Source organism: Tympanuchus pallidicinctus, unplaced genomic scaffold (genome assembly GCF_026119805.1).
Source record: "Tympanuchus pallidicinctus isolate F22 unplaced genomic scaffold, pur_lepc_1.0 scaffold16, whole genome shotgun sequence".
Taxonomy (NCBI): Eukaryota; Metazoa; Chordata; class Aves; order Galliformes; family Phasianidae; genus Tympanuchus; species Tympanuchus pallidicinctus.
Genome location: NW_026294679.1, coordinates 18,352,320 through 18,371,788, shown reverse-complemented (window position 1 = coordinate 18,371,788; position 19,469 = coordinate 18,352,320). Strand labels below are relative to the sequence as shown.

The window sequence follows — 19,469 nt, the reverse complement described above, 5'->3', positions numbered from 1 at the left end:
CCACAGTGGAAGCCAGGGGAACATCTGCTGAAGGGTTTGTTCCAATCAGGTCAGAGATTTGCTTGCATACTGGCGAAGAAGGAGGGGGGAGCAAACAGACAGTGAGCAGGTTCAGATACCGGATAAACTCTGCATCTTGTGCTGCATCACGGGTTGCGTTTCCTCTGTATATGAGCCAAGAGGGACCACTTGCTTTACCAGACTCTCATGTGAGCACTCAACCGACACAAGAGGCTCTGCTCGTTTCCCCTTGGGGGATTCTGGAGGCAAGAGCTCTCAAAGGCTAAAGAAAACAAAACAATGTTTGCTTAGCTGTAGAGCAGAGCGTGCCTTGCGTAAATTGTGCTGGGGCCTAAAAGTGCTTCAGAAGTGAAGTGCCTCTGGAATCAGCTTCACAAGATAAATGTGAGGCAGGGTGATGGCATTTTTGCAGATGGTGGGGTTTCCCATTGACTTACTTCCTGGTGAGATTTTGGGTGCTTTGGATCTCAGCTCCAAGAAAAAAAAATGGCACAAAGTGCAAAGTTTTCCCAGTGAAGAAGTGTTCCTTCCATAGTTCTGCTCCTTGCAGAGAGCCAACAAGAAAATTACTCGCTGGGTGGCTCAGGGGGCAATGGCTTTACTTGTGGGAAGGAGGAAAAGGAAAAGGGTGCTCTGGGAACTTTGGCCCTGTGGCAAACCCAGCAACCCGTGGATGGAGCAGAGCCATCAGGGAGGGAATGAGAAACATTCTTTACTCCCTGGAGCCGGATCCAAATGTAAAAGGCACTTGCCAAATCCTAGGATGTGTTTCAGGTGGGACAGAGAATAGTCCGTGTTTCTGTGGCCCCTGGCTGTGTTGCAGACTTTTTTCTCCTCTGGACTTGACCCATGAAAAATACAGGTCCTATTTCTAATTCCAATTTCTAGATATCCTTTGTTCAGTCACAGGTGTGCAGGCCAAGCTGGCACATGTCCAATGTAGTTAGTGAAGATGTAGTACCTGGCCTTGCATGCATTTGGTACTCCAAATTGATTGAGAATACAATGTTCCTAGTACAGTAGGATCAAAAGACTGCTTGCATGTACAGACCTCCTGCAGCTTTTGTTTCTGTGACTGGGTGGTTGACTGCAGTTTATCATCTGTATACTGAGAAGTCTCCTGATACACAAGTGAAATTCACTTCCAGCGCGTGTCTCACTGCAACACTTGCTTTCTCCCATCTCTTCTCACAAATATAGCATCGTGCAGATGCTCTCAATTTCCAGGTACCTTATTTCTCACCATCAGGGCTGTTTTGATGAATTTGAAATGTAGCAATGCTGGCTGTTGATTATTGGCATCCGACATCTAGTGATCCTTACTGGAAGGAGGATATTAGGCTCAGAGATTCTCTGTTCATGGTGTCCTTCATCCATGACAGTAAGGCTGATACTACAGCAGAAGCTCGGTCCTTCTGTACAGGAAGGCATGTTATTGCACCATAGTGTTGAATCTGCTGTCTGATGTCTCCCACAACTCAATTTGCCAGGTGAGAAATGTCCTAAAAACGATGAGGGTGGGAAGAACCAAAGCACCCTCCTTTTAATCCAAACTTCTTTTTCTGTGTGTGTTTTTGAAGCCCGATGTGGATTTTCTGAACGGATGAAGGGAGTACTTGTAATGTGGTGCGTTGGAACCCTTGTGAAAAATAAAACGTGGGGTGGTAAGGAGTGGCTCAGGAATAGGAAAAAACCCTTTGGTCTAACAAAAGAACAGTCTGTGTGACGGTAGCTTGGTGTTTAGTTAGAGGCTGCAGGCAGTCTGCAGATGAACAGCCTTGCTGGCATCTGCAGGTGGGTGTTCTGCTTATGCTTTCCTTCTTCTGCTCGTGTTTGTGAATGAGTTCTGTCTGCCATCTCGCAGATGCAAAGGTAGCTGCCATTTGCAGCTGTTCTTATGCCCAAAGTATCAGCAGATCCCAATATTATGTAAGTACTATAAGTGTGTGTTTGTAAAAAAACAGTCCCTACAAAAATAGCTCACAACACACACGGGCACAACAGCCCTTGCTTCAGAGAGTGAGAGAGTCTTCAGAGGTCATTAGAGATTAAGTGACAGGACCAAGATCTTACAGGAACCTGCACTCTGAATTACATCTGGAACTCACACCTCACAGATTCAGAGCTCATGAGGGTATTTTAATACTTAGATAACTTTTAGAGACTCACTGACACACATTCATCCAAGGTAAACGTGATCTGCCATCTTGGGCCCAACCCCAGATTTGCTTTCATCAAGTCTAATTATGATAATGGTTCATTTAACCTCTCTGCCTCCCCCTAACTTCTGCTTTAAAGCAAAGGCACCGGCTGAGAAACCTTGGACTGCGTAGTTCCAATTTTAGCTCTGTCTGACTCATTTAATAATTTGGTCAGGCTGGTTTGTCCTTGACTCAGTTTCCCCACTGTCAAAACGGGACTAATAACATCGTCCTGCGTTTTGAGGAAGGATTATGAAGATAAATTAGTTTTGGCTGGAGAAGAGTCCTGCAGGGCTAGCAGAATTAGAAGGAGACAAGCGTTCTCTCTGTTGCAAGTATTATCTATCACTTGTGCTTCTCTCAGCCCTCTTTGACTTTTACTGACTGTATTCTTTCTCCTCTTGCAAATTACCAGCATGTATATTGATCAGCACAGTCCCTCACACAGCCTATAGGGCCATCTCCCCATCGACTTCTTTGCCCTCTGAGGCTGATAGTCTGACAGTTGGGAGGAAAATCCTGCCTCCACTGGTCTCAACAAAGCCAGGACATCGTCCCTGGTTTTCCACCATGAGTGCTGCCTCTTCTGTACAAAGGCTGCCTCCGGGTCGCTCCTGCTGCCTTTTCTTAGGGCTCCTCTAAGGAAGAGCAATCCCCTCCAGAAAATGCTGAGATGGCTTTAGAGAAAGGCAAAGTGGCGGGGAGCGAAGGGATGGTTGGAGAGGAAAAGCCAGCCCCACAACAATCTGACTTCTTCTAGAGAGGGTTAAGTACTCAATGCCTCTTACTGGGTCACTTAATGATGGATGGTAGTTAGTGGGGGTGGGGGAAAGCTGACTTCCAGCCCTGCATCACTAAACCGTTCATTAGGAAAAACACACACAATGGAAAATGGCAGAGGGGCTCAAGTGTCCAATTTCTCTCTTGAACTCTCTGAACAGGAGGCTCCAGTCAGGGGAATCCCTGCCACCCTTTCTCCCCCTCCTTCCCTGGCAGTTTCTTTATTAATTAACGGAGTTGGCTGGGGACGGAAACAGAGGACAATAATCAACATAGATGGGTCTGCAGACCTATTTTTAATAATGTGCTTTGCATCTGTCCTAATTGGTATGGAAACAGTGACCTGATTGGAACAACCGGGAGCCTCTCGGGGCCTTTCTTTCTTTCTTTCTCTCTCTCTGTTTTCTTTTTTGTTTGGTTGAAGTTTGACTTGGTGGGAGTGGAGGGGCCAGTGGATAAGAAATATAAAACCTAACCTTAGGGGCTGTTTGCAGGCTGGGGAGAGGGTTGGTTACTGGGGACATGGGGGAAGGGAGGCCGGGCAGCCTCGATTAGGAAGTTGGGTGTAAATGCCTCCAGGGCACATAGTCTGACTGCCCAGAGATGCTGGGGCTGAGTGTGGGAAGGAAGGGGTGCCAATTCTTCTTGGGCAGTTCGATGATGGGAAATACGGTGGCTTTGCTGGCTGTGCCAAAATGCAGCGTTGCTGCAGGGAGAAGAGGAACAGGCCAGGAGCCAGCTGATGTCTGGTCCCTACCTTGCCACATAGCAAATGCTCGTGCAGTGATGGGCAGCCTCTGTCTGCAAGAGTTTTTAACTTGAAATAGCTGGGGAGATGGCCAGATAAGGTCAGAAGGTGGCTTAGCAATGATGATGGCTTGGAACCATGGCTTCCTGGGTGCTACTGGCTTCTCGTGGGAATGCAACATCCTGATAGCACTGGGGGACCCCATAGCGAATGCTGAGTATTTATGTGTGCGCAGGGACCGCGCTTTTGTGGGATGAGGGGAAAAAAGCTTTGAATTCAATAGCAGTCTGTTTTGTACGCTATGGTATCTGCATGTTTTGTATCAGGGCATGGTGTCATGCTCACACTGGTGCCTGCTGGGCGGGATCACAGAGGCACAGCGCTGCTGAGCATAGGTGGCAGTGTGTCCACGTGTCTCCATGGCTGTGCCGTCCCGGGGCTGCCCAGGGCAGGAGATGGGCGCTTTCCTTTCTCCTTGTTTAACCAGCAGCGAGCTCCTGCAGGCCGTGCTGCTGTGTTTGCCCAAGTTGCAGCATCTGCAATGGTTTTGTAGAGTCTTATGAGATCTGGGCATGTGGAAGTACACCTTTCTCCTTGCAGCCGTGACTTCCTGCAGAGCAGCAAGGCACGACAGGGAGCCCACCACCATGAGAAGCACTGAGCACAGGGCCTGGGCTGAAGGACACGTCGCCCAACAAAGGACTGTGGCAGGCATTTTTGTATCTCGGTTCCAGTGCCTAGTTACTGCCTTCCAGCTTCACTTTCTGTCCAAAGCTCACGTGTGCATGCTCTCATCAACAACTAAGTGAAAAATCAAGCCCACAGACTCAAATCCTTATGAAGTGATTTCTGTAAAGGTGAGGAAAGAAAATAGATGTTATTTAAAACAAAGCAAAACGCTCGCACGAAGGATGGATAGGAGAACCGGCTCAAATGGCTCTGATTTGTTTCTGCCCCAAAAATAGCTCAATGTCTTCAACTCTGATCACAGTGGCTTTTTTTCCTATAATATAGAAAGAATTGTTGCATAAGAGTCTTAGTTTTATTTTAAGGGTTCATGTTTGTGCTGTGTAGAACTCCAAGAAATCTTTCCATTGCCTTCAAAAGGATCAGAAGGAAACTGAAAATATGATCTCCCAAATGTTTACTATTATTGTTAAACATGATGTGTATTTGGAGCTTTGCTCCAGTCTGTTCTGGGGCCTCACGCATCGATTTGGGCTTCTGCAGAAGTCGGAAGGACCGTGACATTGCTGAATTCAGGGTCTGCTTATGGCTTGTAAGGCTGGGCGTCTGCTGTATGCGCAACTGCTTGGAGAGGGGAAGGAAACAGAGAATAGAAAAGCGGAGGGAGCAGGCTGTGAGCTCCTGCCTCTGTGCTGCAGGAGTTGGCCAGGCCCCATGTAAATCAAGGACAAAGTTGACTAATTTCCTGGGTCGGTCATGGTGAAAATATCACATTTCATGGTTTGTTGCAGATTCATAGAAAAATCCTATTAAAACCGGGCAGATTACTTATACAATTTAAACAAATGATGATCAAAGATTATAACATGTTCTGTGAAGAATGAAAAGGAATAGAAATGAACGTGCATCTGCTGAAATGGGGCCGGGTGGGTTTTTGCATGCAAACCTGCTCTTTTAGCACCCTGAGAACGAGGTGGGGGCCGCGAGCAGCGCGGAGCTCCGCGTCCCCTTCGGCCGGGGGCTTTCCGCAGGGCACAGGGCCGCCAGGGGGCGCCGCAGGCCGCCTTTTGGTGGAGCGCAGGGCCGGGCCGCAGCTCTGCAGCCGGTCCGAGGGAGCGACCCGGGGGAGGGAGGGACCCCGGGGGAGGGCGCGCCGGGCTCCGTGCCGCACGGTACCGCCGAGCGGGTGTCTCAGCCGGAGGGAGGGAGGGATGGATGGGTGCCTGTCTGCTCTCTGCTTAGACTCAAACTCTACGCTAACTCGTAAGCGCATTACGTGCTATGTTGCTTGTAAGTTGGTGAGGAAGAAACACCTCCCTCCAAACCTAACAAAGCTTAGGATGCCAGGTAAAAATGAGATATATCGCAACGAGGAAACAAGGTGTAAACTAGCAGTAAGCCAGACTGCTATTGATTCCTGCATAGATCTGTCTTCTAACGTCTCATCACAGTGAGATGTGCGAAACCTTCGCCGACTGTGAAAGGCAGCAACTGTACACTGAAGGAGAGAGTGCTTAGAAGAGTGCTTCTGTGATTCTTAAGGCAGAGATTACATTAATATTCACAAATGCATTTCCAAAGAAAATGGTAGAAATTCTGGGAAATGGAGAATGGTTGGCAAGAGCCCCATATCTACACTAGGGACAGGAACAGGCCGTTGTTCTATTTTAATTTTTTTTCTTTGAAGGCAGATTTCCACATTTGACTGTGAAATTACCTCTGCAGATGAGGCAGAATTTAGCAATTCCCCGTGCACCACGGGGCATCCTATCCCAAGCAGTAATCCTCGTGATCACCATCATAGTGCTGTTCATGGCATGCTTGGCTTCAAGTTAAGCACAGATTCAAATCGGGTGGTGTTGCCTCTCATTTTTGCTTCTTCAGTCTGAGCATGCTGATGCAGAACGTGACTGTGACTCTTATCACAAGGCTTGTTTTGTGCACTTCGTGTCTGAAGCCCTGTACTGAAGCCTTCCCAGGCAACAGAGGCTAGATGGTGGAACTAGATGATCTTCAAGGTCTTTTCCAACCCAAACCATTCTGTGATTCTATGAACAGTGCCTGAGAGAGAGACAGCAGCAGCTGCCTGACCATTCGGTAGAGCACACTTGGATCTGCTGTTGATGGTTCTCGCTTTATCTTTATGGGGTTGACAGCATTCTCTGCTAAGCCTCTTTCTCCTAACTCACTCCTAACACCAGGCTTTGTTTGGCTTCAGTTGCAGTGTGTGAATCTAGTTGTGTCTGAAATTAAGGATAAGGTGCATGAATTTACTGATCCCAGCTCTTTAGCTATCCATAGATCTAGAATAAAGTAGCAATAAACCTGCCTTTGCGTGACGTTCGACCCAGGATCCAAAACCTTGGGCCATCTCTAAGCCCAGAACTGCTCAAAGCCCATGTAGCCCTAGCTTTGTTATAGCTGAGCACTGTGCGTTCCAGCCTTCTGCCTTAGTTTTTTCTTTAAGGACCAGGTAAAACTAAGCACAAAGCTCTCCCATCCTGATGCCAAGCCAAGCTATAACCAGCCTTACTGATCACTGCAACACAAAGGTGTAGTACAGGCCAGAAATCAAACACCAAATGTTTGACTGTCAATCTGTTGTCTTATCACTGAGGGCCTGTGAGAGTTCAGCAGTGGTGGTAGGACACTGTTGCCCTAGGTGTGAGCTCCTCAGTGTCATTTATGGCTGAAGGAACTGTTATCTCTGAACATTAGGTAGGAAAAACTCGAATCCCCTGGGGCAGGCTGCAATCCTGCTGCAGCCTGCATGCAATTTACCAGTAAACTTGAGTGCACAAAACTGCATGCTGAATCTTAGTTCTAGTCCTAACTTTATTCCTGGCACGGACGATGGCCTAGGAATTCAGTTATGTCCAGAAGTTAATCAGAAGATGTTTAAATATGCTGATACTGATTTTACCACTTATCTTACCTCAAGTAATGATGCAGTTCCAGCTCCAGCATTGATCATGGCTCAGTAACCCCATTCTGTCTGACAATTAAATATTGTACATTTTAGTCTGCTTATCCCTGGGCAGGTTGCAGAAACAAGCAACAAAAATTGTTTAGTGGAACCTCATTTCTGGAATGCTAAGCTGGAGCCTAATTGTCATACTAACCCTGCCTTGACCTCTGCCCAGGCACCAGTGGAAAATTAGGAATAAATATTTGACTGCAGTACACCAACTTTCATCCAGATTTGTGAGTCTTCATTTACACAATTACCAGGGCTGCTCTGAATGCTGTGCCTCCTATTTATTTCCATGGAAACTACAACAGATACAAAGAGCACAATAACACCATTTGATAGAGCAAATTCTGAGCTCCGAAATAACATTTTTCATTATTATTTCATATTCATGTTTCATATTCATATTTCATTATCATTATAATTCATTATTATATCATCATCAATATTATTATTATTCATTATTAGCAATGCATTTTCACCAGTGGTGAACAAGACCTGCATGCTGTCCTTGTAAATATCTGCCCCAGTGAGAGTGACCCGCTGTCAGCACTGCTGAAACACAGCATCCACCATCTACCTGTGCTCACATCCACTGCTTGGGCTCTGTAAATGTTCAGCAAGCACTGATGGATGTCAATGGATGCCATTTTTTTTTCAGCACGGAGAAATTCAGTGATACATCTTTGCTTCATATTCACTTCTGTGTCAGAACCATTTTGTTAGACTGCCCCTATGTCACATGCCAATAGAATGGGATATTGGTGAGAGGGTTCAACCTCTACTGCCATAGCACCACCGTCTGACTTTGATGTTCTGGGCCAGCAGAACAAAATAGAAGGCATTACTTTTCAAGCAGCTTTCATGCCTAGCATATCTAATCTCTGTTCCAGTCTCTGTCCTCAACCCTACCCTACTTTGAATTTTAGGTTTGCTACCCAGGATCTGGTGTTTTCATCTCTTGGTATCAGAGCTTGGCTTTCCTTTATGTTTGGCAGAGGGCAGTAATAAGTATGGCTTTTCAGATCCTAATTTTAGCTCAAATCCCAAACATGCCATTGTTATACCCTCTATTTTTGTTGCGACCAGACAGCCCCATTCCAGCTGTGCTAACTGTATTTTCTCTTGCAAAATTCAGTAAATATCCTTTGCTGTATCCATATCTCTTTAAATCCTGCTCCTAACAAAAATCCCAGCATTCTCTACAGTTCAAATATTTCCTCTAGCTTTAAAATTAAGATATTTGAGTCTGCTGACACCAGAGTTCTGTGTCTGCATTGCCAAAGGAGAGCCTTGCACGTGGGATAAGGTCCTACCTAACCTGAGCTGAGTGTTGTGGTTGACTGTCTGTGTTTGGTGGTTTGGCTACAAAGAGCTGAAAATTCAGCGTTCCAGATACTTACAGTGATCTTCGCCCTTGAGAGCTGTACAAATGAGGTAATTTCTTTGAGTTCAAAGGGAACCATGCAGCTTTATACCAGCTGATTGAGTGCTGACTGTCTGGCTACATATATAGTTTCATGGTAGAAAAGAGTCTAATAGTTCCTTTCTGTGAGAGCTGAAGAATTCTTATGCTGTTGTACTATAATGCACGCAGAGCCTTGCTGAGTAGATGTCCAAACCTTTGTACAAGCAGTGTGTTCTGTTGCCTCTGTCTGTGAGTGCTCTGTGGGCTTGTGTAGCTTTCCGCTGGCTGGAGAGCGAGTTAGCAAGTGGGAATAGCATCTTGGGAATGTGGTGGGAGTTGTGGTGTGTGGATGTGGAAGCGGTGATGGCAAGTCTTTTGATGTTTTTAATTTGACATCAAGTATGCTGGCACTAACTGCCATGATCATGAATTGTTCCAGTGGTACTGATTGCATCTGTGAGGTGAACTGCTGCAGCAGGGAACTTGAGATGTCGGAATTAAGGTAAAGCTGTAGATTTATGGAGGATTCCTGCTGTATGACTGTAAGCGTTGTCTGTCTTGACAAAGTGCCGCCTGATGTACGCAATATTTGTAACTTACTTGCCAGTGAGGGAACTGGGCTGGATGGTAGTTTGCTCGTACGTATTTGGGGAGCGCTTTATTTTCAATAAGCACAGAGGCTTGAGTGGGAGAGGCTGCTGGTCACTGCCTGTTCTGTGCAGGGCCAACCCATGGGTAGGTGATGTTACTGAAGGTGAAGTAAAGGGACGTGTGTGTTGAGTTGGAGAGAAAACGGAGGTTGCAGATAACTTTTCCAGCCTGGTACTGTGCATCTTCCATCAGTTAAAACCAGCAACGCCTTCCTGTAGCAAAGCAGTCCTCAAAGGCTTGTCCTTTTGCTGTGCGTGGAGAACGTGGTAAGGACCACTCTCTTGGTGCAGCCAACAACCATCATGGTTGTTTGTAGTCTTAGCATCGTGTTCATTTCACATTAATGGTGAGTAAAGCTGATTAGCTGCTGTTTTAACTGCAGGTAACTTGTCGTTATTGGCAGGAAACATGTTTCATCTGCATAACAGTTTCAGGGGAGCAGTGGGGAACATTTTCTATTAGCGTTTGTGGATGGGAAACATGTTTCTTGGTGGAGTTATGTTTGGAACTGGAAGAGGATTTGATGTTTTTATTCTTTACTCCAACTAGAAAAACTAAATCATGGAAAGTCCAGTAATGCTGTTTTGAATATTAATTCTAATGTATCCAAGATCGATGCCTGTCTTGGTATTTGCAATATGCATATAACTACAGGAGCTAGAATCAACCTTCCTAATGCTGCCCACAATATATATATATGTATATGCTGAATGCATATGCAAGCTGGGAGAAGAGGGAGGTGAGGATTAGCTCCAGGGAGCCTGGGTGTTTGTCTCTGCTGCACTCTTGAGCTCTGCAGGGCCTCAGAAAGGGGCTGAGGCAGGTACACGTAAGCAGTGCCTGTCCTTTCCTAATCCTAGCCATGGAGCAGTCCTCCTCTTCTCTTGTATACCAAGTGGCTCTATTCATATGATTGTGGATTTTTTTTCTTTTGAAATACTTCAGTGACACATGCCATAGCTCCGTGCTCTCACAAACATGAGCGTTGAAAGTGACGGAATAGTAAAACCTGCTTTATCGAGACACATTTGTCTTCCTTTCTTTGCTTCCTCATTCTTCTGTAAGCCCCAAGACCTGGCGCGTGCCCATCTGGAGTGAGAAGGACTCACTGACCTGGAATTGGTTTGCTTTGAGATCAGCAGGACGAGCCATGCTCTCCAAGTGCTGAAGCCTTCTATAGGGCTGCATCCTTAATAGGAAGCCACCTTCTTGAAATGTTATCCATGGGATAACAATGATCAGTTGGTGCCACAGTAGTACTTGTTGTACTGCAGGGTCTCAGAGCATACGTGCAGTCATGCAGAGTTGTGAGGACAAATGCAGTCGTGTAACTGTCAGAAGTTACTGTACAGAAGCACTGTAACAGTATCAGAAGATACTGATAAGCTATCCTTAAGAAATAGAGCTCGTGCTGACCTACAAGGTGGAATTTGCTTAAGAGTTTGCATGAGGAATACGTGACAGTTTTAGTGAGCGAGCAGAGAATTCTATATTTGGTATAAATCAGAAAAGGAATTTTAGGAGGACTGTCTTCATGTTTGCACTGCAACTTACACCTTCGCTTGCCCTGAGCTATAAAAATTCCACAAGGACGTTGCTTTACTACTTGTTTGATAGAAGCGGTGTGTTGGTACTCAGCAACCCAGAAGCTGAATTGTTTTCCAGTGTTCATTTTCTCCTGTCAGTGCTTCCCATATGGTCTAGTGGTTAGGATTCCTGGTTTTCACCCAGGCGGCCCGGGTTCGACTCCCGGTATGGGAAAGGCTTCCCTTTTCAAGGGGCAAGGGGTTTTAAACTGAAGGAGGGGAGATGTAGGTTAGACGTTGGGGGGCAATTCCTTACGCAGAGAGAGGTGAGCTCAGGCTGTGGGGGGTGCATGAGACCCTGCGCTGCCTGATCTGCTGGGTGGGCAGCCCTGCAGGGGGTTCGGAACTGAGGGGGTCTTTAAGGGACCTTCCAGCCCATCCTTTCTGTGTTACTGAGGTTTATCTGGGGGAGGCCTCCTTGTGCATCAGGAGCTTGCAGGTACAGAACTCAGTCCCAGAGAGTGTGACTGCTGGACAAATTAGTGAAGTAATTTCTGACTTCACTAACGTCATCAGGAAATGCCCCCACCACCTTCAGTGCTGCGAGCCTCACCGGTGTTTATTATTTGTATTGCCAGAATGCCAGGGATGCGCATTACCTATGAAGGCATCGCTGTGCTGGGCAACGTAGGAATGCAGAACAAACAAAAGGCGATTTCTTGCTTCAAGGCTCTAGCAGTCTGAGGCAGAAGATTATGACCTGATCAGATGATTATGACTGGCACCGGAGAAGCCAATGCATTTTCTACTGATTGAGCTCAGTAAAAGGAAAAAGCGCAGGCTGAAGCACTGTTCCACTTGACTTAATTGGAGAGACGAAAGAGTTAAAGAACATAACCACATGGAAAAAAAAAAAAGCTAAACTCCTCTTCAAAGAGTCCCAAGTGTTTGAGGAGGAAGGAGGAGAAGAAAAAGCAAGAAGAATCTGAAGCTCAGATTGCCTTGTTTTGCAGTCATTTTTCCAGGATATACTGGAGATATTTTATGCAATAGCACATTGTTTGGGAATGAATGTTTGTTCACTGAGATATGACTCTCCCATGACAGAGCAGTGAAATATAGGATATTTTGCTTGTTGGCAGCAGATTTCTGGCTGTCTAAGTTTTTATTAGTGCAGGTTTCTCTGTATGAGCATAGCTATTTATCTAGCAAGCAGGGCCAACAGATAGAAAGTTGGGAGCCAGCTCAGACCTAGGCTATGTCGGTAGATAAAAACCCTTCGGGGAAAATTTCTCCAGAATTGGGCCATGTGCCTGAATTGGGGGAAATGCTGTTACATTTTTAGGTGCTTCAATACCATGTATTTCTACAACTCTTACATAATGCAGCTGAGGATGTGTTGCCAGCTGCCAGGGTGGGGTTGCAGATCTTATAACTCATGAGCTGGAAGATGAACTTTTCAGCAGAGGCTGCAGCAGGCTGCTAATTTTCCATGTGTTGCCCAGCCAGCACCAGAGGAGGTTAGGCAGTTACCCCAGGGGGCTGCAAATTACACCGACGTGTGGACTGCTACTGTAATCTCATTGCATGGTGATGGTGAATGTGTAAGAATACAAACATCTGCATCTGTGGATCAAGAACTTGTTTGTGATTGTTGTGACTAGACCACGCAGTGGAATGTACTCCGATGGTGAGAGTTTGGCTTGAGATTAAGCTGGATCAGATCTGTGGGACCTGATCTTTAATTCATAATACGTGTATCTCTCTGAAGGTAGTGCCTTCTATTTATTTCCATGGAAATGACAACAGCTACAAAGGGCGCAGTAATGCTACTTGATGGAGCAAATTCTCAACTACGAAACACCATTTTTCAGCATAATTGCCACCATTAGCCATGCATTTTTGCCAATGATGAGCAAGACCCGCATGCAGTGCTTGTGAGCATCTGCACCAGTGGAGGTGACCCACTGTTGCTATTCTGAAATGCACCACTCGCCGCCTCACTGTGCTCACATCCCCTCTTTGGTCTCCATAAACATTCAGCAAGCATTGATGAATGTCAATGGGTGCCATTTCTTTCTGCTTGGAGGAATTCAGTGACACACCTTTGCTTCAGATGCCGTTTTGTCAGACTGCCCTTCTGCTGCCATCTATCACACAGCAACAAAATGGGATGGAATATTGGTGGGAAGGTTCAACCTCTGCTGCCATCCCCCAACAACTCCCTCCAGCATCCTGCACCAACATAATAAAAAAGGAGGCGTTACTATTGGAACAGCCCTCATACTTAGCACATCTGGCTAATGCTATTGGAAGTAAGGAGACTCTTTACAAGACAGGGAAGCAAATGGGACCAAGTTTTTTGAATATGCCATCCTAAAGAACTTTTCAAGTAGACATTTCATGGTGAACATCAAAAACAACCTAGAGGCATTTATAAGGAGCTCTGCTCATTCATAAAGGACATCCTGGGAGGAGGCGTAAGGGTGTTGATACAGAGATGCACCAATTAGTGGAGGGTGTAGGAGGAGAGGCTGATAAGAGGTGGAGCTCTTTGCCCAGAATGGAAAATATTGAAGTCCAGCCAGCTGTGGATGTTCTTGAGAGGGAAGACAAGCAGCTCCATTTTGCTGCGTGAAAGAAAAGCAGTGGGCACTTACTACAAGAGAGATCTGTGCTGGCAGGTAGCCTGGGGAGGGCAGCTGTGCAGTCACAGGGCAGCAGAGCATGGCAAGGTTTCCAGGCCAGGGAAGAAATGGCTATAAAGCTTAGTAGTTCTGTGGGCTGCTTAGTTGTAACTGTGCCTCAGGTCATCTAAAGGCCCTGCCTTAAGTTGTTTTCTTTGCTCCTGTTGCAGCTTGGTAAGAGCTGAATATAATTTGCACAGCAGAGGGATTGAAATGGCAGCCAGGCTACTGCTTAAGTGAACTGAGTAGAGTCAGAGTGATCTTAACAAGCTCTTACATAAAAGCATATGATCAAGCTGTTGAGATGGGTAGCAAAAAGGCAGAGTGGTACACAAGCAAACATCCAGCAGCCAAAGGTGTTTTCAAACACAGGTTGTAGGGTGTTCAGGCTGTAATCCCCAGAGCCTCTAGAGGTGGGTGAAAGCATCTTCATTACACTCAGCTCACGGAGGCGCTTCTTTCTCATCGAGTCCACTGAGGTTTACAGTCACACAAAGCAACAGCAGAACATTGAAAAGATCCCAAAGTGCTTTGCAAATTATTACAGAAACTGTGTGGTAGTACGATTGTATGTCTGGATTGTTTTAATTGATATTCTGTGCTTACCACCAGCCATGATCTCATTTTAAAAATATTATAGAACATTGTCCTTACGCTGCTACAAATACAGATACAGCATTCCTGCTAGTTGAGAGGAAATTGTGGACTTTATTCTTGCTGAAGTTAATTTGCTATTAGTGTTAAATATACGCATAAGCTCTTTTTTGAACAAAAAATAAGTATAGACTTATCTGACCTTTCTGACATGTGCACAACACGTGTGTGTGCAGTGGTTATTTCATGGATGTTGGTGAAGACACTTGGGCAAGAACAGCTTGTGTGAGACCATATCTAGTCCAATGCAGAAATCAGTTAGGGGATTCCCATTGCTATCTCCAGATGTCCACCCAGTCCTCCTCTTGTCACAGCTCCTGTTTATCTCCCAGTTATCTTCATTCTTCTTCTAGCAGCTTTTAGTGTTCTTGACATCCTGTTTCCTGGCTTCTCCTGTAGATGTCTGATCCAAAGTGCGGCCTTGGTGCAGTACAGCATGGCTGTTGGCAAGCCTCCTGCTTTCCAGTTGCAGGTAGAAAGAGAACCCTTTTATGAAGGGGAAGAAATGAGGCAGTGGTAGGTAACTTCTTTTCAGGAGGTGAAGCTTCTGCTCTCATCAGCTCTCGTTCTGGTGGTGCTGGAGGAGTTGTCCTTTTTGTAGCATTTAGGTCCTGAGCCCTTTATGCTAAGATTTGCTCAGGATCCATCTTTAGCTTCAACCATATGTCTGAAATGGGAATTTTGTTCTAAGGAAGCAATTGTAAATGAGGAAATGTGAGTGCCTTCATGGGAATTCTCATCTGTGTTTACCAGTGGTAAACCCATTACCCATTAGTGCCTGCTGAGTCTCTGAAAATACATACAGACTATAACATCGTGCCATTGTAAACTGCATGCAGTGTGTGAGAACGCAGCGGTGGGGGTGCACGACCTGCCTGTGTGACTGGGTGTGTGTGCAGGGCTTGTCAGCATGGCTGTGGAGTGTGTGGTGGCTGGATGCCTGTATGTCAATGGCAGCATGCAAGCATGTGTGCAAACATGCAAGTGAGCAAGTGTGGATGAGTATGTTGGTGTGGATGAGAACATAGCAATGAATGCATGTATGAGTGTGTTAGCATGTCCATAATTGCAGAATATATGAATAAACAAACATGAATGTGTTACCAGCTGGTCTTAATGGAAGAGATCCTGTTCCAGAAACTGTCTCCAGAATTTACTGTCCATTTCTGCACATGTTTTAGTTCTAAAGATGAAAAACACCCAGCTTGTCTTTAGCCTGGGCATCACCCCTGAGTGCACAGTTGCTATGCCAGCTCTGTGTGTTTGTGTGCTCTTGTGAGAGAGTTGGTAATTGTGAGTGCTCCCTAAGAGAATCTCTGGGGCCAGGGGATACAATAGGCAAGGGTCTAGGGTCTGAAACTGTAGACTTTAATAAAGCCACTGACAGCAAATAAGAGCCTGACATGTGAGTCACATTACTGACAACAAGGGCTGCTTTGTAGTCCCATCTGCACCCTGATCGGGTCCCGTACTGTAACTGAAAGGACAGAACAAACTGCTGCTGCCTTCAATAAATACAACAGTGCCACAAAGGCAGCCGAACAGACCAACTTTGTGTGGCTTTGCTGCAGCTGAGCTGCTTTCCTAGTTATATTCCACGCCTCCCCCTCTGGTGGAAGTGACTGATGTTGCCCTCCAAGGGTTGCTCGTGAGCCCTGGGTATGTATGCATGGCCCCATGGAGGACGCTGCAGGTAGCCTTGGATCGTCTCCCTTCCCTGCCATTCTCTGCACTCCCATCCTGATCTGACCCAGGGACTGGGAGAGCTGCAGAGCCTCTGCCCTGTGAGCTCTGTCCCTTGGATCTCCTGCCCTCACCTGGGCAGCACCAAAAGCCTGGCAGAGCCCCCTGTCAGACTGTGAGCAACAGCTTCTTGAAATGTCGGTGACCAGACTCTCACTGGAGTGCTGAGGATCAAAATCTGTGAGTTCCCAGTGCAGTCACTTGAAGTCCTTTCAAATCCTTGGTGGTTGGTTGCTTCCTTAGCTTAGGTATCATCAAGAGAGATGGGTGTTAGCTGTTTGTTTGGCTGTCACCTAATACAGTCAGAATCATTTGTCCTCAGGGCCTCTTGCTTTTCCCTCCCCTGGGCCTCTCCTCTTTGGCTTTGGAGACTTTCCCGGTGAAGCATTTTTGTTCCAGGAAAAAAAGCACAAGGATGCACAGCACTGAATTTAGGGATGTTCAGTGTGAGGCCTCTACTATTTGTCCTGTGCTTCTGCTGTCTGTGATTGAGCCTGTAGCTGCTCCTGCTGTCCATGGTCTCACTGATGCTGTTTTCAGCCAAGCAGATTCCAGCCATAGTGATTTCTTCCTAAGTTGCATGCTACCTTAACAGCTGAATGAAAATCTGGTGTTTACTGCAGCGAGTCTTTGACAGAGCATGCAAAAGTGAGATGCAACAGATCTTTCCTTGGAAGGGAGATCAGATTTCAGAGAGCAGATGAATCCAACTTCTGTGCATCTTCAGGAAATCCCACAAGATAGTCTAATGTGGGGAAAAAAACCAAACAACCCTGTGACTTTGCACCCCCTTCTGTTCAACTGTTCAAGTACCACTTCAGATAATGTTTGGTAAAGGAAAGTGCCAACTAGCAATTTAAAAAATAAAAATAAAAAAAGGACAAAGAATTAAAATACATCATCCAGAGATGCACCCAGAAAATGAGGGAAGATTTGACTCGTGTCACGTGGGAAATGCGCAGATGCTGCAGCTGGAGGAGAGCTGATAGGTAGAATCATAGCATTGTTTGAGGGGAAGGGACCCTTAAAGGCTTCTGGTCCAACTGCCCTGCAATGAATGGGGCCACCTGCAGCTCCATCAGGTGCTCTGAGCCCCACCCAGCCTGACCGTGGATGTCTCTAGGGTCAGGATATCCACCACATCTCCAGGCAATCTGTTCCAGTACTTTACTACCCTTACAGCAAAAAACTTTCTCCTTATATCCAGTCTCTCTCTGGATCTTCTCTTTTAGTTTGAAACCATTTCCCCTTGCCCTTCTGTTGGTCTGTTCCCTTCTTTGTTACAGGGCAACTTGTAAAGATGTTTTGCAAAACTCTGATTTTCTGATCTTTTAATGTGTGGGCCTTCTGCTAGAGATTCTTGTTCTCTATGGATAGTATATAAAAGGCTAAACGCCACTGTTTTGAAATACCCTACACAGCTAAGAAATGGCACCAGAAATCCTAAATCCTGTAGCAATTGTGACTTGAGCATTTTGAGGAAATACATGAGAGTTTGAAAACGAATTCAGAGCATCGTATGTCACTTTTGGAAGTGAGGGCAGATTTCTCAAGTCCGGTACTTTGGTCACATAACAGCTTTCCTTTTGCTTTGGTTCTTGGGCTGTGACCTGGACACAGCTAGGACAACAACAACGTTCAGGGATTGTATCCTGATGGGTGGAGCCTTCAGTCCTCATCTTGCTGGCTAGTTTTAGGGGCTTCAGCTGGAATGGCGTAGCTGGGTAAAGTGGGAAATCACTCTCCAGCGTGCAGGCTAGTGCAACTGCATCTGTGCTTTCCTTTGATGTTCTTCCATCTCTTGAGTGGGATCGCACTTCTAGCAGCTTGAGAGCTCAAGAGAAGTGTCTGATCATGGAGATGGAAGGATGGAGTCTTGAAAAGCTCCATGAAAGGGATGCACGGCTTTACTTTGCTTTTGTTTTCTTACGCGTGCGTTGCTTCCATTCTAAAAAGATACAGCCTTAACACGGGGGAAATTATATAGTTGCAACACTGCGTATGAATCTGGACAAAACAATTACGTCTGAATGTGCCTTATGGGAGTCCAGCTTTACAGCCCTGAGATGCCAAAGCTTTGTATTTAAGGAAAGAAGCTTTTCTAAAAATGGCTTTCTGCCTGTTCTGCACCGAGAAGCAGGAGAGGCAAGCTTTTTCTTTCTGCTGCTCTCTGGGAAAGGTGGAGTTAGTAATTACTTAATCTAATGTTTTTCTTTTCATTTTCTTTTTTTCCTCCTCTCAGTGAAGAGCGGTTGGCTAGGTCATTTGACTCATCACTTGTGGAGCAGCATAGCTCATTGAGCGCCCCAGAAGTTTAGTTTAATGTTCCCTGATTTCTGAGTGGATTCTCAAAATAGTCTTTATTAATGACCCCTAGAAATTGAAACTGGTTCTATACGTTCTTTAGCAAAGTCCGGCAGAAGGGTTGTAATAAAAAGCAGCGTAAGGCTGAGTGCAGATGTAGGGGAAAAATAATCTTAAAATCAACGAAACTCTGGAAAAGTAAATGGTGAAAAAATACTGGGAATGTTTTTTTATACTTTCCCTGATAAATCGGAAGCCTTATCCAGTTCTCATCTCGAATGCTGAAAAGAACCAGGAGCTGTGCTGGTAGCTGTAATATAAGCGTGTGCTATCTTGGCCTTTATGGCCTATTAATGCACCAGAGAGTAGAGGAACAGCCAGGATGGTGAGATTCAGGCTTCTGAATTCAAGAAGAGCACATACTAGCTTAACCGCTTCTCTCCCCTTCCCCCCCCCTCCCCCTTCATTTTCTTTTTTTTTCTTTTCTTCTTCTCTCTCTTTTTCTTTTTTACCCCCTCCACGAGTAAATGCTCATTTGCACAATTAAAGACTACATATAACTATATAAATGACGCCACCGGTACCTGAGATTGAAAGCAGCCTGAGTGGAATGAGATAGCCAGCCTCTGCTGGATCCCTACCAGCTGCTAGGAGCAACTGCTGCAGCCCTTCTAGTGTGGTTAGGTTGCAGTTGGACTCGATGATTTTAAGGTCTTTTCCAACCTGAGCAATTCTATAATCTATGGTACTGTGACTGCGGCTCCAGAGCATTCAGTAACCTCAAGAACTTGTTGTTAGCACTTGTTCTTGCTCTGTGATCTTAGTTGGAGGTCCTGGCCAAACCTCGGAGGTTCAAGAAGTAAGAGATTCTTAGCAGTTCTGACTGAGTGAAGTCGTGCCTTGTGGTTGAGGACCAGTCGTTTTCAAGGTAGCTTAGTTAGGTGTAGTGGCTTTTGAAACGGGGAAAAGAGAGAACCGTCTGGGAAAGTTTGGCCTTGAACTGTCAGCCGTTAGGATCCAGGAGAATTCTGCCAGCTGAACGGGAGAAGCTACCTGCAATAAAGCCAATCGAAACAATTTCCCTGCTG

General features: G+C 45.8%; 1 long non-coding RNA gene and 1 other non-coding gene across 2 annotated transcripts in view; both read left to right on the top strand.

Moving 5' to 3' along the window:
- The window catches only part of LOC128078179 (uncharacterized), a 314,575-nt gene that overhangs the window by 25,244 nt on the left and 269,862 nt on the right, over window positions 1-19,469 (top strand). The window lies entirely within an intron of this gene.
- TRNAE-UUC (transfer RNA glutamic acid (anticodon UUC)) lies at window positions 11,157-11,228 on the top strand. Its single transcript has one exon. It is a non-coding gene; the product is annotated as a tRNA-Glu (tRNA).